Genomic DNA, 15,501 nt, shown 5'->3' with positions numbered 1-15,501 from the left:
ACCCCACAGATACTCAGATACTAACCCGCAACCACACCCCGAGCCTGAGACCTAGTCTCACCTCTGTAGGTGACACCGTGTAAGGATAGCATACTGGAGACAGAATGTCTCAACACAACTGTCCCCTACAGTCACCTTGGACCTGACGCTCCCCAGACCAATTAAATCAGATTCTCTAGAGCGGGGCATTGCTATTTTTTTTGCAAGCTCCTCAGGGGAGCCGGGAAGCAAAGAGATCTGGGTTCTGCTACGTAAGGCCATATGTCACGCTGCAGAGTTCAAACCTGAGAACTGGCAAGTAGCTGGGTTCGATGACGTCTGTCCCACGAGCACAAGACAGTTACTACTTACAGCCCAGAGCTCTACTTTCTAGGCTACTTTCAAAGCTCCAGAGAGCACGGACTAATCACGGTGGCACATTGTCGCCGCTTGGCGCCAGGCTAAACATTATACACACATTGCCTCATTTAATCTCACAACACCCTGTGTCATGTAGATAATCTCTCCGGTTTTCAGGCAACAAAACTGAGGTCAGAGAGATCAAACATTTTGCCAAGATCAAACAGCAAGAATGTGGGAGAGGCTCCCCCACCGTTGGTTCTCACAGTGAAACCAGCATTGCCTCGGTGCAGCGCGCGGGGCCACACACAGGACGGCACCTGGGGCTTCCGTCTGGGTGACTGTATTCTGGTCACACCAACTGGACAGTATGCTGTCACTTCCTTCAGCCTGGTCGGAGGAAAGACACGGTGAGAGCCCTGGCCCACCAAAAGTAAAGGGGGGAGGGGAGAGCTTAAGCTTCTACATGGACTTTAATGAAACGCACCAGAGAAGTAGAACACAAGAGACTCCACAGAACTTTTGCTAGTGTTATTTGTATTATTCTTAATTCCAATTTAGCAGGAAAATGTTTTCTTCAAACCTACTCCCCCAGGGCTTTCTCTGTCTCTTGAGAAACAGCGCCATCTACTGACGCATCTTCAAACTGTTCCTGTAAACCAGGAGAAAAATAATTCCTGTGGTTTACGCCTTTAATGATGAACGTGTTCCAAGACGTGGCCCTTCTTTCCAAATGTCTGTTCTGCAAAAACCAAATGAATTATTTTCTTTTATAGCCACAAATGACAAATGGGTTTGGAATTACACTGGGACTTTCAAGCATATGTCTTTTTTTTTTTTTTAAGAGAGGGAGAGCTTGGTGGGGAGGGGGGCAGACGGAGAGAGAGAGAGGATCTTAAGCAGACTCCTCGCCCAATGTGGGGCTTAGGGCTTCATCTCAAGATTCTGAGATCATGACCTGAGAAGAGTCGGTCGCTTCACCGATGAGCCACCCAGGCGTCCCTCAAACATATGTCTTGTCAACTGGATCCTACAAATCAGGATTTGATGAGGTGGGGCAGCCCAGTGGCAGACCCTTAGCTGTAGAGTCAAGAGGCCAAGGTGCCCTGCACAACAGTGACCATACCTGTTCCCCTGAGTCTGCTTGGGAGCTGCACAGCCAATCCAGAAGGACATGAACCCTACATCCCAAAACACTAATAACCTAGGAATCAACCCACAAATAGATGTATGGCTACTGTGCAGAAAAAAATAAAACATTACTAAGAGAAATCAAAGAATATCTAAATAAATGGAAGGCTACACTATGGTTGAGATTCATAGTCACAGTGGGTATGAAATCTCCCTCAAAGGGGGAAAAAGTGGTTCTTCGGGGGCTAAAAAAATCTGGTTTTATGCGTAAGGCACAGATACACATCTGTGGCATTAAAATTTCAGTGGAGTGGGGGGTATTTAGGGGGAAAAGTGTAAAAAAGATTCTTTAGGAGGAATATCAGGGAGGGAAAAGGCTGAAAAGCACTGGGTTAGAAGAATCGATATTGTTAAGGTATCAATTCTTCCAAACTGATTTATGGATCCAATGCACTTCTAATCAAAACTCTGATTGTGTGTGTGTGTGTGTGTGTGTGTGTGTGTGTGTGTGTGTGTTGACAAGCTCATCATAAATAGATATGGAGGGAAAAGGAGAAGTAGGAGGTTGCTTCAAAATATAGTATGACTTATCGCAGTGCTACAGTAACGAGGACAGTGGTGGGGCCCACCCAAAGTGGGCAAAGAGACCAGTGGAATACTGGGGAGTCCAGAAAAAGATTCGTGCATGTTTGGACACTTGCTTTACAGAGCAGTGGAGAGAAGACGGTCTTTTCAACAAGTGGTACTTGGATTCCCATAAGAAAGGAGTGAAAACTGACCCTCATGTCAAAATTACTGGTGGATGATAAATACAAATGTGAAAGGCAAAGCAACAAAACTTCTGAATCACTAGGAACTTGTTAGAAATGCAAATTCTCCAGCCTTCCCCTCACTCACACCCCCAGACCTGCTGAGTCGAAAGTTTGGCAGTGGAGGGCCAGTAATCTGTGCCCTGACAATCCCTCCAAAGGATTCCCATCCACGCTGAAGTCTGAGAGCCAATTTAGGGGAATATTTGCATGATCAAGGGAAGAGAAGGCTTCCTGAACAAAGCATAACTATGAAGGAAAAGATGGGGACATAGAAAGGTGGAACTTCTGTTCATCAAACAATACCATGAAGAAAAGAACAAATCACTCACTCCACAGAAAAAGGAACTTGTAACACGTAACTGACAAAGGCTCCTATCCAGAATATGTAAAGAACTCCTACATACCAATAAGAAAAAGCCCAAAAGAGGGGCGCCTGGGTGGCGCAGTCGTTAAGCGTCTGCCTTCAGCTCAGGGCGTGATCCCAGCATGCTGGGATCGAGCCCCACATCAGGCTCCTCCGCTAGGAGCCTGCTTCTTCCTCTCCCACTCCCCCTGCTTATGTTCCCTCTCTCGTTGGCTGTCTCTCCTGTCAAATTAATAAATAAAATCTTTAAAAAAAAAAAAAGAAAGAAAGAAAAAGAAAAAGCCCAAAAGAAAAATGGGCAAGAGGCCTGAACAGACACTCCTCAGGTGATATTCCAACAGCGAGTCAACATGATGAGATGCCCAATGTCTTAAGAAACTAGAGAAATACACATTTAAATTACAATGCAATATAACTACAGGCCCATCAGAACAGATTAAAAAGACTGGCAACATCCAAGTGTTGGTGAGACGGTAGAACACGAGTTGGCAACCTTTTCCTGTAAATGGCTAGACAGGTTAAATTTTTTAGACTTTTTGGTCAAGAGACAAAACCAATGATATTATCTATGCAAGAACTTCTCTAACAAGAGAAAACTCCAGTTCCCTTCTGTGCCAGGGCCCCCGCCCCACCACATTTGATTGGAGTGGGCCATCCTAGGTGGTAGGCAGGTTTTGTCCCGTTATGGTTGGCTGGAGACAGGCCCAAGGAGCCTGGTGGGCAGGGAGGTGGGGGGTGGCCCTCATGGTCAGTTTCCCTTTCTGCCCCAGGAACACTCAGATCCCAATGCTCCCACCTATTGTTGTAAATAAAGCTTTATTGAAACACAGCCACATATAAGTTTACATATTGTCTCTGTCTGATTTTACAATAACAACCATAGTTGCGACAGAGACCATACGGCCCACAAAGCTTAATATATTTACCATCTGCCCTCCTACACAAAAAGTTTGCCAACCCCTGTAATAAATCACTGAGCTGTACATTTCCATTTTGCATATATATATATATAACATATATATGTGTTGTATGTATATACATATGTGTTATATTTTATAATTTTAACTATATGTATCTCATATATATATGAGACTCTATGTTTAGTTCTGCCTCATTTTTGGCAAAGACCTTCAATGCACAAAATAGCAATTAAATCAATTGCCTTTAAAAAATAAGTACTCTTTTCTTTAATTAAATATATTAATTATAGATGATGGATGATGGGTATTAAAGAGGGCACTTTAATTGTGATAAGCACTGGGTGTTGTATGTAAGTGATGAATCACTGAAATCTACTCTAGAAACCAATATTGCACTGTATGTTAACTAAAATTTTTTTAAAAAATTAATTACATAGACAAAATATTTGCCTCCAGAGCTGATTTTAGTCTGAACTTCTACATTTGTAAAAGAATAGATCATCAACGATTGCTCCAAATACTTTGATGATATATTTCTTAAAGATGTTTTAAAGATTGCTGGATGATACTTGAAGGCACTTTCGACAAGTGCTTTGCCAAATGTTGTCAGTTCTCTATTTGAGTTGTTCTTACAAGACTGAACCCAGGTATCTATAAACACAACAAAATTCAACAAAGGAACCACATTCAGTAATGCCTTATTTATTCAGGGATGTAGGGAAGGCAAGTTTTCTGACGCACTGAGTTCCTCTCTTTGCATTTTGTAATTCATCCATTCAGCAAATACTTACTTAGAGCCTCCCATGCCAACACTTTTATTTTCACCATTTTAATGCAAATATTTCTGAAATATTTTGTATCGTTCCTTGCCTTTTACACAAAGAATGCAGAGAATAATTTAAACTTTTCTTTATGATTCAGCCTTATTATGAAACCAAACTGTAATCATAAATGTTGGTTTTCAAATATACATTTTAGCTGAAAAGCCCTTTTATAGAATTCTAACATATAGATAAAAAGAAGAGTTGAAATGAGAGATGGGGGTACAGCCGAGTGCCACCCGCCGGTATCTCTGGGACAACACAAAACCTTAACTATGGGGTCGTCATGAGAAAATCCTGGTGCCGTATAGAAACACTCTCAAGGGCTGCTAAGAGATAGAAGTTTGCTCCATACTCAATAATCCTGAATTATGATCCAAACTTGCTGTCTTTTATTTATTTATTTATTTGCACGAGTCTTCTGTGTCCTTGTCGACATCGGCAATCACTTCTTGTGGCTGAACAGTGTGGCTCTCCGTATGTGCTCTCTCCTCCACCCACCTATCCACCCCCAACACCTGTGGGTTTTGCAGACTGAGAAATCAAAGTCGCCAGGCTTCACGGAAGTGTGGGTAAATCAAGAGTCCAGAAACTAGCAGGACATGAATAGCTCTTTCTTGAATAAAGGACATGCGCTTTCCATTCTGCACCCTGAGTGATCTATTTTGACAGCCAAACATGTTTTTCTGTCTAATTTCCAGATTGCCAAATGTATATTAGAAGCTAAGGGACCTCTAGATAGGTAAAAGAATTCTCTACCATCAAGATAAGAATAAATTAGCACTGTTGACGGTGATGCCATTTTCTCAACTAAGGAAATATTTCTAGTATCTCTCAGTCTAAAAACCGTATCTACTAGTAACTTTCAAATGCAAATATTTGGATGGACTCCTGTGTCTTTCAACTTAAACTTATATAAAATATGTATCCATATCTGCCGGCGAAGAAAATATTCTCTACCCCGGACACATACGTAAACACAAAACCCGAGCTTGTCATTTAACCCAGCGGTCTTGGAGTTCACCAAGTGAAAGAATTTCTCTCCAGCAACAAACTGTTAAGTCCGCTCTAAGATGATATGGTCACCCCATTTCAGAGTCCTCCTAGTGGAAGCCATTTTAGCAAATTGACATCGGTCGCTGAGCTTTGGGTAAAAGAATGCATCGAATGCATTTATAAGAGAAAACCTAAGGCATACACATAGACACAGCACAGATAAACCATAAAGCCCCACAGACTCAGTTGCACCCAACGACCAGTTACAGAAACAAAGTCAGTCGAATAACTTAATTCGGACTTAATTCCTCCAGGGGCCTTACATCCTTCAAATTAAACTTCAAGTTTATTTCACATCACAGAATCATCCTGTCTATAAAGAAACCACGGAGTCTGGGGGAACCACAGTTTTACGCACTGAACATAGTATGTGATTTCACATAGGTATAAAATATGAAATATGGGCAGTATCTTAAAGGGCATTTTTACTCACCAGACTCATGATGCTTAAATCTCCCCTGCCAATTCCCCCCAAGTGCTCCTCTGCTTATCATTGAATATAGGATCAGAGAACTTTCTGGATCAGTTCTATATGTATTCGGTCTTACTAGAATATATTCATGTATTATTAAATACTTGCATATGGTACAACTTCAATTTTAAAGTCAATGTAGGTTTCAATAAAACTATAAAATTCTAATACCTGAGGATAATCCTACTTCAGATAAATAATGTTAAACCCACAGAAGGCAATTTAAAGTGAAAGCAGAATAAACTGATGATCTGCCGTTTCTTCAAAATAATAGAGCCTTGCTAAACGTGTATCTCATTTTTTTAAAGATTTTTATTTATTTATTTTAGAGAGAGAGGAAGAGAGCACAAGCAGAGGAGAGGGAGAGGGAGAGGGAGGCTAAGCAGGGAGCCTGATGTGGGGCTTGATCCCAGGACCCTGGGATCATGACGGGAGCTGAAGGCAGAAGTCACTCAACCAACTGAGCCACCCAGGCTTCCCAACTTGTATCTCATTTTAAGTAGTGTAAATCCCTAAAAGAAATAATTTAAATAAAAATAATAACAATTTGAAATGGATGCATAATCTGTTAGCATCTGTCTGAATATGAGAAATATTTCTTCAAAAACTTAAATGAATTGCCCAGATTAATACAAGTATTTTATGGCTTCAAATTCTATCCCCTTTGAGCAACCAAGAGTTGCCTTGTAGGTGCACAATTAATTATTCGTTTGAAAATAATTCAGGGTTTGAAATAGAGGATCTAAAGGAAAATTCAGGACAGATCTGGTACAAAGAATAGGGCGTTAAGAAAACCCACCACACACTCAGCACAGACCCTACAAACCCCTAGTTATTCTAGCTCAGTAAAAAGGTAGAGAAAGCTCACTTTTTTTTTTTTGCCTTTAATTGAAGAAGAAATGGACTTTTTTTGCCTTACCACAACGAATATCAAATTGACACAAAACCTTAGCTCATCAAAAAGAAGTCAAGGCATAAAAGATTATTCAACATTACAATAAAATTTTTGTAAAACTCAGACTATATCAAAGTCATTGCTGCAGCTGCCGCTCCATTCTGATGAAAATGTCCATGGGAGAAAGCCAAACTTTACATAAGGACCAAGGCACCCCTCCAATTTGCACTGGGGGTATTTTATCAGCTGCGCTCAAGGAAAGACACTTCAGTCCTTGAAATCAGACAAAAATGCTTTAGGGGCCCCCTGGTGGTGATTAATGGACCTTGACCATCAGATAAAAAAGACCATGAATCAAATGAGCTAAGACCAGGGTCTACAACCTATCTCATCTATGGGATTCTCAGCATTTCAGAGCGCACAGTTTGTCCATCTCAACCATAGTTGGTTCAATCTCTCTCTGTGTACTCTCCAGAAAAAAAAAAGGTTTTCTTACCTCTCAATGCCCTGCAACTTAAAAAAATGAACATTTAATGCCTTGACACAAATAACCCTCCCTGTCTCCCTCTTCAGATAATTTCATCCAAAAGCACATTGTACAACATTGTGGTTAGTGTCATACGACACAAATTCATAAATCTGCATGGAATCTATTTATTTACTTATTCTCCATGCTGGCAAATGAATTACTGTTGGCTTAAATCTTTTAAGGGCCAATATGTTGCTGAAAGTGGTGGATTTAACAAAGTAGAAAGGAGTATATAACTGATTTGTACAAGGAACTACAACCACAAAAAGGAGCTTTTCGATGGCCTGTGAAACTTGCCATGCTCTACCTAGCCACATGAGGATGATCCAATAAACCTCTCTTCTAAATCTGCCCCAAAGATGGACGGCCCAATAAGTGGAGCCTGACTGCACCAAAGAACCGGCTCAAAGGTGCTCAACCTTAGCTGAACATTATAATCAATGAGGGGGTGCTTTAAAATGAGGAGGCCACCCTGCTTCCAGAGAGTCTGATTTACGTGGCCTCGAGGAAGACCCAGACATCAGTATTCTGTAAAAACTCCCCATGAAATGTTTAAGGATAGTCATGGCCGAGAACCACCACACTATCCCCAGGGACTCGGCAGGGCAGTCGGGCTGTTTCCATGTCTGCTTGTGCCAAGGCCAGACTATAAAGGATGGTTTTCTACGCCTACCTTCCCCTCTTCTGCTATTTCTCCCTCTTATATCTACATGCAAGACTGTGATAGAGCCAATAAACTCTACCCACAAGTTAGTATGTCGGGCTACAGCCAATTATACATTCTAAAATCTCACGCTCACAGAAATTATAAAAACTAAGCTGCACAGAGTAAATTTGGAGTTATAAAATTGGTGAGATTATCCATTCATTGGTTTATTCATTTTATTTTTTTTTTAGTTTTTGTAAAGATTTTATTTATCTATTTGAGAGAGGGAAGAGAGAGAGAGAGAACACAAGCAGGGAGAGCACCAGAGGGAGAGGGAGAAGCAGGCTCCGCCCTGAGCAGGGAGCCAGATGTGGGGCTCGATCCCAGGACTTTGGGATCATGACCTGAGCCAAAGGAAGACGCTTAACAGCTGAGCCACGCAGGCTTCCTTCCTTCATTTATTTTTTTTTAAAGATTTTATTTATTTATTTGACAGAGAGAGACAGCCAGCGAGAGAGGGAACACAAGCAGGGGGAGTGAGAGAAGAAGAAGCAGGCTCCTAGCGGAGGAGCCTGATGTGGGGCTCCATCCCGGAATGCCGGGATCACGCCCTGAGCCGAAGGCAGACGCCTAACGACTGCGCCACCCAGGCGCCCCCTTATTCATTTATTTTAAATAACAAGTTCCGAAACAATGCTGCAGCTACTGGCCGGGGACCATACTGTAGGAACCACCCTCCTACACTACATACTGAAGTTCCTCAAGGTTCTATCCTGGACTCTTTCTCAGTTTACAGTATACTCCCTTTGTATATGACTACAGCCAAGACTGCCCCTGAGTCTACACAAACGACCCCAAGCTTCTAGCTCTGGCCAGACATCCCGTCAGCTTCTTCTAAGCTCCAATTCCCTACTCCACACCTCCACCTCGTGGTCCCAATGGCATCGCTATCTCAACATTCCAAGGCCAGACTTGGGATCTTGACCCTACTCAAACCAGGTCCTCTTCCTCTTCCAAGGTTCCGTAACTCACGTCACCTCCCACTTGCACAAGCCAAGGTCTTGTGATTCATCACGGACACCATCCTCTAACGTGGTGTCTTTCTGTCCATAACAAACAAGCACTTTGTTCCAAAGTTTATCCATTTTACCTCCTGAATATTTCTCATCACTTCTACCTCCATCCCAACCCAGAGTATAGTCATCCTTCACCTGGACCGTCACTCCCCCACATTCATCCTGCATCCCACCCCCTCTGATTTTTTTCTCCACACTACGGGCAGTTTTTTTAGTTTTTTTGTTTTTTGTTTTAGTGAAAATATGATAATATCATTCTCTGCCCTTTAATGGCTTCTGACTGACTTTAGAATTAAAACCAAATATCTGATTTAACTTGGTTTACAAGTCCTAGAAGGCATCAGTTTCTACCAACCTTACCGTCCTCACCTCATGCTACTCTCTGTCTCGCTCTGAGCACCAGCTACATGAATTTCTTTCAACTGTTGAACTGGCCTGACTCCACCATCCAAGGACACTTACCATCCTACCTGACACCACACCCCCCTCTGCCTAATTAACCCCAATTCATCATCATTCAGGCTTCAGGTGAGGTGTGACTTGTCCTGAAAAGTTTCTTGTCCCATACTCGTACTTCTCAACTCCGTGAGACCCAACACTTTTCACGACAAATATTTTGTCATGTCTCCTTGAGTGTCTTAAAATTAAATTTACATATCATATAACCTCCCTATAAATATAATTTTCAGAACACTCAGCGTAGTACCCAAACTGTAATGTAAAGCAAAAATTAAAGGAAAGTAATTTATAATAAAAAGTAATCTCTATTTCGACGTGTAAACGATGAGTCATGGCCACATAAAAAGATCCAATAAAGTAATCACATGTTTGCATAGGATTCCATATATAGAATGAAAGACCTCCAAATGCAGACCAACACAGATTCGCCGCGTTGGTGACTCAAATACCATCTGCAGCTCTGCCCCCAGCGACGTGATTTTCCAAAATGGTGAGCAACTCTTACGACAGTTGCAAACAAAATAAAGTACAATCGTCCCTCCACTTACACTGAGGCTACATTCTTGGAAAATTCTATATATGTTAAAATCACGCAAAAATACTTTGTATTTCTATAGAAAATGGAGTTCAGTTCCAAACTCAGATAATCAAACACAGAAGCATCCAGAAAGACCTTTGAAAGTCACATGTGAAGGGGCACCTGGGTGGCTTCATCAATTAAGCGACTGCCTTTGGCTCAGGTCATGATCTCGGGGTCCTGGGATCAAGCCCCGCTTCGGGCTTCTTGCTCAACGGGGAGTCTGTTTCTCCTTCTCCCTCTGCTCCTCCCCCTACCTGTACTCTCTCTGCCTCTCTCTCTCTAAAATAAATAAATAAAATCTTAAAAAAAAAAAAAGAAAGAAAGAAAGAAAGTCACATGTTAAGGGAGACAATACTTGGTGGCAAGAACTGTCCCGTAAGCTGTCCTATGTCTAACACTCTGTTCCTCTCCCATTAAATGCCTCCAATCATTTGTGGGAGCAAACAAAAGGGCTCCCACAAATTTCCAAAGATCCTCCTGGGTGGCGGGCAACAGCAGCCTCTGGCTTTAGCACTGACACATACCATATGCCCCGGCAGGACCCTGCTTTCCTCTGTAATGCTGCATCCACATGTAAATACTCAATGTCTGACACCTGCATAGACTCGGGGCCCCAGGGGAACAGTGACTGAATGTGCATTTTGTCCGTCACTGCGTTCCTAGTGCTTTGCCTGGTGCCAGCACACAGCGGGCACGCCATCACTTCCCTGAGTGGATGACCGAACACGAGTCCTCTGGGATGCATGCTAGAAAAGCAGGCAGCCCCATGCGTGGCTCTGCACCAGCGACCAGTGACAGAAGAAGCAGAACAGGAGCCCGAACATAACAAGGAAATTTACCTTCATTAGAGAGCTCACATGGATCGTTCCTGTTGTCTTAGTCGGTTCCGGCCGCTACAACCAAATGCCAGAGACTGGGTGGCTTATAGATACCAGAAATTTCTCACAGTTCTGCAGGCTGGAAGTTCAATATCAGGATGCCAGCATTTATGACCCTGTAGCCTCACATGGTGGGGAGAAGAGAGGACAGGCAAGTTCAGCTAGTTATAAGGGCACCATGACTATTCAGGGGGGCTCCACACTCATGACCTCATCTAACCCCTCCTACCTCCCAAAGGCTACTTCCTAATACCAGCACATTGTGGGGGAGAGTTTCAACATATAAATTGGGGGGACACAAATATTCAGTCCATAACATCTGTTAAGTTTAATACATTTCCTTTTTCCTTGAGAACTACGAAGTTTAGGGGCATTTGGGTGGCTCAGTCAGTTAAGCACCTGCCTTGGACTCAGGTCATGACCCAGGGTCCTAGAATCACCCAGTGTCCAGCTCCCTGCTCAGCGGGGAGTCTGCTTCTCCTTCTCCCTCTGATCTCCCCCGGCTCATGCTCGCTCTCTCTCCCTCTCTCTCTCTCTCTCTCTCTCTCTCTCGCTCTCTCTCAAATAAATAAATAAAATCTTAAAAAAAAAAAAGAACTACCAAGTTCAGCTTGTACTCACATTTACAGTAGCACGAAACTAAGAACCAAATCACACAGTTTGTAATAAGCCTTCAAATAATGGTGAAAGGAATAGAATACAAGTTTGTCATAAAAACTGATCTGGAAGAGGCCACAAAAGAGCTTCTAGTCAATGTAATGCCTTCAGGTTATTCACAAGTAAGATGAGTGGCCCGAGCAATCAGACCCCAGGAAATGTGTCAGATCACTGTTGCTTTATTTTACATGTGATTATCAGGACCAGAAAGCGTGACTAGGTTGTTCCAAGTTATAAAACCCATTTTGTAGCCCAAAACCGTGCTGGATTCAAGAGGAGCAAAGCGCGGGTTTGTTCTATCATAAGTTGCCCATGAGAAAAAAGATAAATACTTTTTAGTATCAGATCCTAAGAGCGTTCTCATTATGAGTGATATATGTGTAAGTCTTTCCTCCCAATATATTTCTTACAGTTTATAAGGGGATATTTATCAAGCTGTATAAATCTGCCCCGATTTATTGAAAAATTTGGCACCAGGTAACAGGTCCAGAAAGCAGACAAGCACTAGAATAGAGACTTCCAGAAAAGATGGCTCTGGAAAAAAAAAGAAGACAATCCCATGGTCAGGAAATGTTCATGATATTACAACATCTTTTCAAAATGTAACATAGGAGGATAATAAATTAAGTGAAAAATAAGACAATTAAAATAACTGAGAAAGACAAACCCACGTGCTTCTGTCATGATAATATTTGCCCATGTATAATGAGGTAAACATGAATTAATAATGAAGAACAGTAACCAATATCAGGAAGGATGAAGGGGAGACCCTCTTCAACAGAAAAGGGCTCCTATCCCTTTTTTTTTTTTTTTAAGTAGTCTCTAAAGTAAAGCATGGAGCCCAGCTTGGGGCTTGATCTGATCTCACAGCCCTGAGATCAAGACCTGACCTGAGATCAAGAGTCTAACGCTTAACCAACTGAGCCACCTGGGTGCCCCAAAAGGTTCCTATCCTTATGGAAAGCCAAAAAAGCCTAAAATCCTTAAATTAAGATATAGCAATCTATAAATTACTTAGAAATATGATATCTACAAGAAAAAAAGAACTTTGAAAGGTAAAAGGAGTCACCACTAGGATTAAAATTGAAGTGGGAGGTATTTTTCATCATAAATGTCACAGTACTTTTTTATTTTTATTATATACACATGGTCCCCAACTTATGATAGTTTGACTTAACGGTTATTTGACTTTATGATCATGTGAAAGTGATATGCGTTCAGCAGAAACCATACTTGGAATTTTGAAATTGGATCTTTTCCCAGGCTAACGACGTGCGGGGGACAATGTTCGCTTGTGATGCTGGGCGGGGCCGTTCCCAGTCAGCCAGGCATTCACAAGAGCAAACATCCGAAACACTGACAACCACTCTGTATCCAGACAGCCATCCTGTTTCTCACTTTCAATGCAGTAGTCAAGTTACATGAGACATTCAGCACTGTATCATAAACAGGCTTTGTGTCAGATGATACTGCCCAACTGTAGGCTAATGCCGGCGTTACGAGCGCGTTTAGGGTGTTAGATGAGGCTGAGCCGTGATGGGCGGTAGGTGAGGCTGTAAATTCACATTCAGCTTAGGTATTTTCAACTCGAGACAAGTTAATCAGGATGTAATTCCATCAAAAGTCAAGGAAGAGCTGTATAATTATCCTCATAGCTTTTTAGTACTTAGCTTCTGAGAAGGTCCGTAATGAGACTGTGAGCCACGTGAACTTTTAAAGGCTATATGTATCCCATTCTGTGGTTAAAAAGAGTATGAATTAATATATTGTTTCAGTCACAAAATTCCAATTTCTCAGGACCTCAAATACAACGCAGAACCTGAACAACTATGCTATATTTGCTCAGACATTGGTTTACATCCAGAGAGTGAACTACAAACTTTAAGCCCACAACTATAATGACTTAACAGCACATTGCACTTTGGCATGACTCCTCAGCTCTAAGTTACTTCCTGAACTGAAAACAGCAAGCTAAGTCTATAGGTTTAGCCCATATTTTTCTTTGTGTGTGTGTGTACGTGTGTGTGAATTCATCTCTCATCAGAACTTCTTTAAACATTTTTTAGCTGAATTGGTAGAATTGAAGTGCATTCTCTTGATGGAAAAGAGATTGTATTCCTTTCATTGAGAAACTCCATGTTTTTAAAAACAACAAAAAAGAATAGCTTATTATAGAAGAGCCCTGCACCCTAGGGAAAATTATGATTTTAAGGATTATGAACCTGTCAGTCTGTAAGTTATGAGCTAGAGGCCGCATCTGAAGTTTTGATTAATCTACTCATTATTCAGTTGACCCTACTTGCTAGCCTTGACAGCAAAGAGAAAGATCTGCAGTGCTAATATTACTTCAAGTAGAAAAACATGGAAGGAGGTTCTCAACAAGACTCTTCGAAGCTTTCAAAGTAAATGTCGAGGTCTGGGGAGAGGTATTCTAGTAAAACAGGTCCTTGGTACTTTATGTCTTAAATTCTACACCTCTGAGAGAGCTCCCTCTTCCCCCACCCTCTGGACAATTTCAAGCCAAGGGATCCAAGCCATACCAAGTGACCCACAAGTATGTACTAAAGAGGACGTGAGAGGATTAAAGAAGGACTGAGAACAGGTTCATTCATTCATTTCCTACTGAGGACTGACTGTGTGCCAGACACCATGCTGCCTGCTGGAAGACAAATATAATAAGATATGCTCTTTTGGCACTAAGAACCCAGAGCCCAATAAGCACATTTCTGATGAGCTCTCCGGCTACTTTGACTTTGCACAAGGCTTTCTTTACAGACACAAAATAGCAAACAAGAGGAACACTTTGTTGACATTAGCTAATATGCGTTGAGGTTTTTTTTTCTATGGGACAAGACTATTCTAAGCACTTGACATGTATTTATTCATTTTATTCTCTCAAAACACGATGTGGTAGTTACTAACACCACCCTTACTTTATAGATAAGGAAACAAAGCATAAAAATTTATGTGACCCACCCAAGTTTCTGTAGCCTGACTCCAAGGCTTGTAGGCATTGGGGATGCCAATTGATTACCCTCTTACACAGACGTAAAGCAACCCAAATGAAAAGGCGGAGGATAATAAAGACATTCTTGTTTCATAGTCATAGAAGCAAATCCCTCAAGATAAAGGGGAGAAACATCACCAATACAGCTACCTACATATGCCCCGAGCTAACCTGCCATGTTCACAGTTCAGGCCTGCCTGTCTACACCTGTACTCTTGCTCCAGGAAGTCTTACGCTTCTGAATACATAGATAGCTATTTGCAAAATAAACCCATGATCATGAAGCATTAAGTATAACACTTGGTAATATTAGGGTGAGCAGAGGCGATCTAAAGAGGCAAAGGGAAATAACTAACCATTGAATTTTCTAGTAAATTTCACTCCATTGCAATGCTTTATCTAAGAAACGTGGAGGAAGATGAACCATTGCAGGTGCTAAAGGGCCCACAAAACGTAGATGACATTTATGCTGCAGGCCTGCTGGAGAGGTCGCGGCATGGGACAATAAGGCATGGGCATGGCAGGAAGATAGACCATGGCTGCCACCAAGGGGTCAATGAGAAGTTACAGGTGAATCAGAGGAGGACCACCAATGCCTATGGGAACTTCTTAGGATTGAGTTCCTTTTCTGTGGAAACTTCTGGGGCCCCCACCTGTCCAGATCTTCAGATAAGGAGCTAGATGAGGAATGGTGACTTGAAAAATAGGAAGAGTAACCTCTCACCAACAATAGACGGTTCTCTGCCTAAGAAGAGATCACTTCCAACCAACAGAGAAAAGGAGAACCAACTCGCCATGGAAATCAAGAAAATGAATGACTCTCTACACTTTCTTCCTCTCCCTTCTCCTCACCGCAGTG

The sequence above is a fragment of the Ursus americanus genome, chromosome 1 (assembly GCF_024610735.1).
Source record: "Ursus americanus isolate L20-20 chromosome 1, mUrsAme1.1.p, whole genome shotgun sequence".
Classification (NCBI taxonomy): domain Eukaryota; kingdom Metazoa; phylum Chordata; class Mammalia; order Carnivora; family Ursidae; genus Ursus; species Ursus americanus.
The sequence above is the reverse complement of the archived record's forward strand: the minus strand, read 5'-3'. Positions refer to the sequence as shown.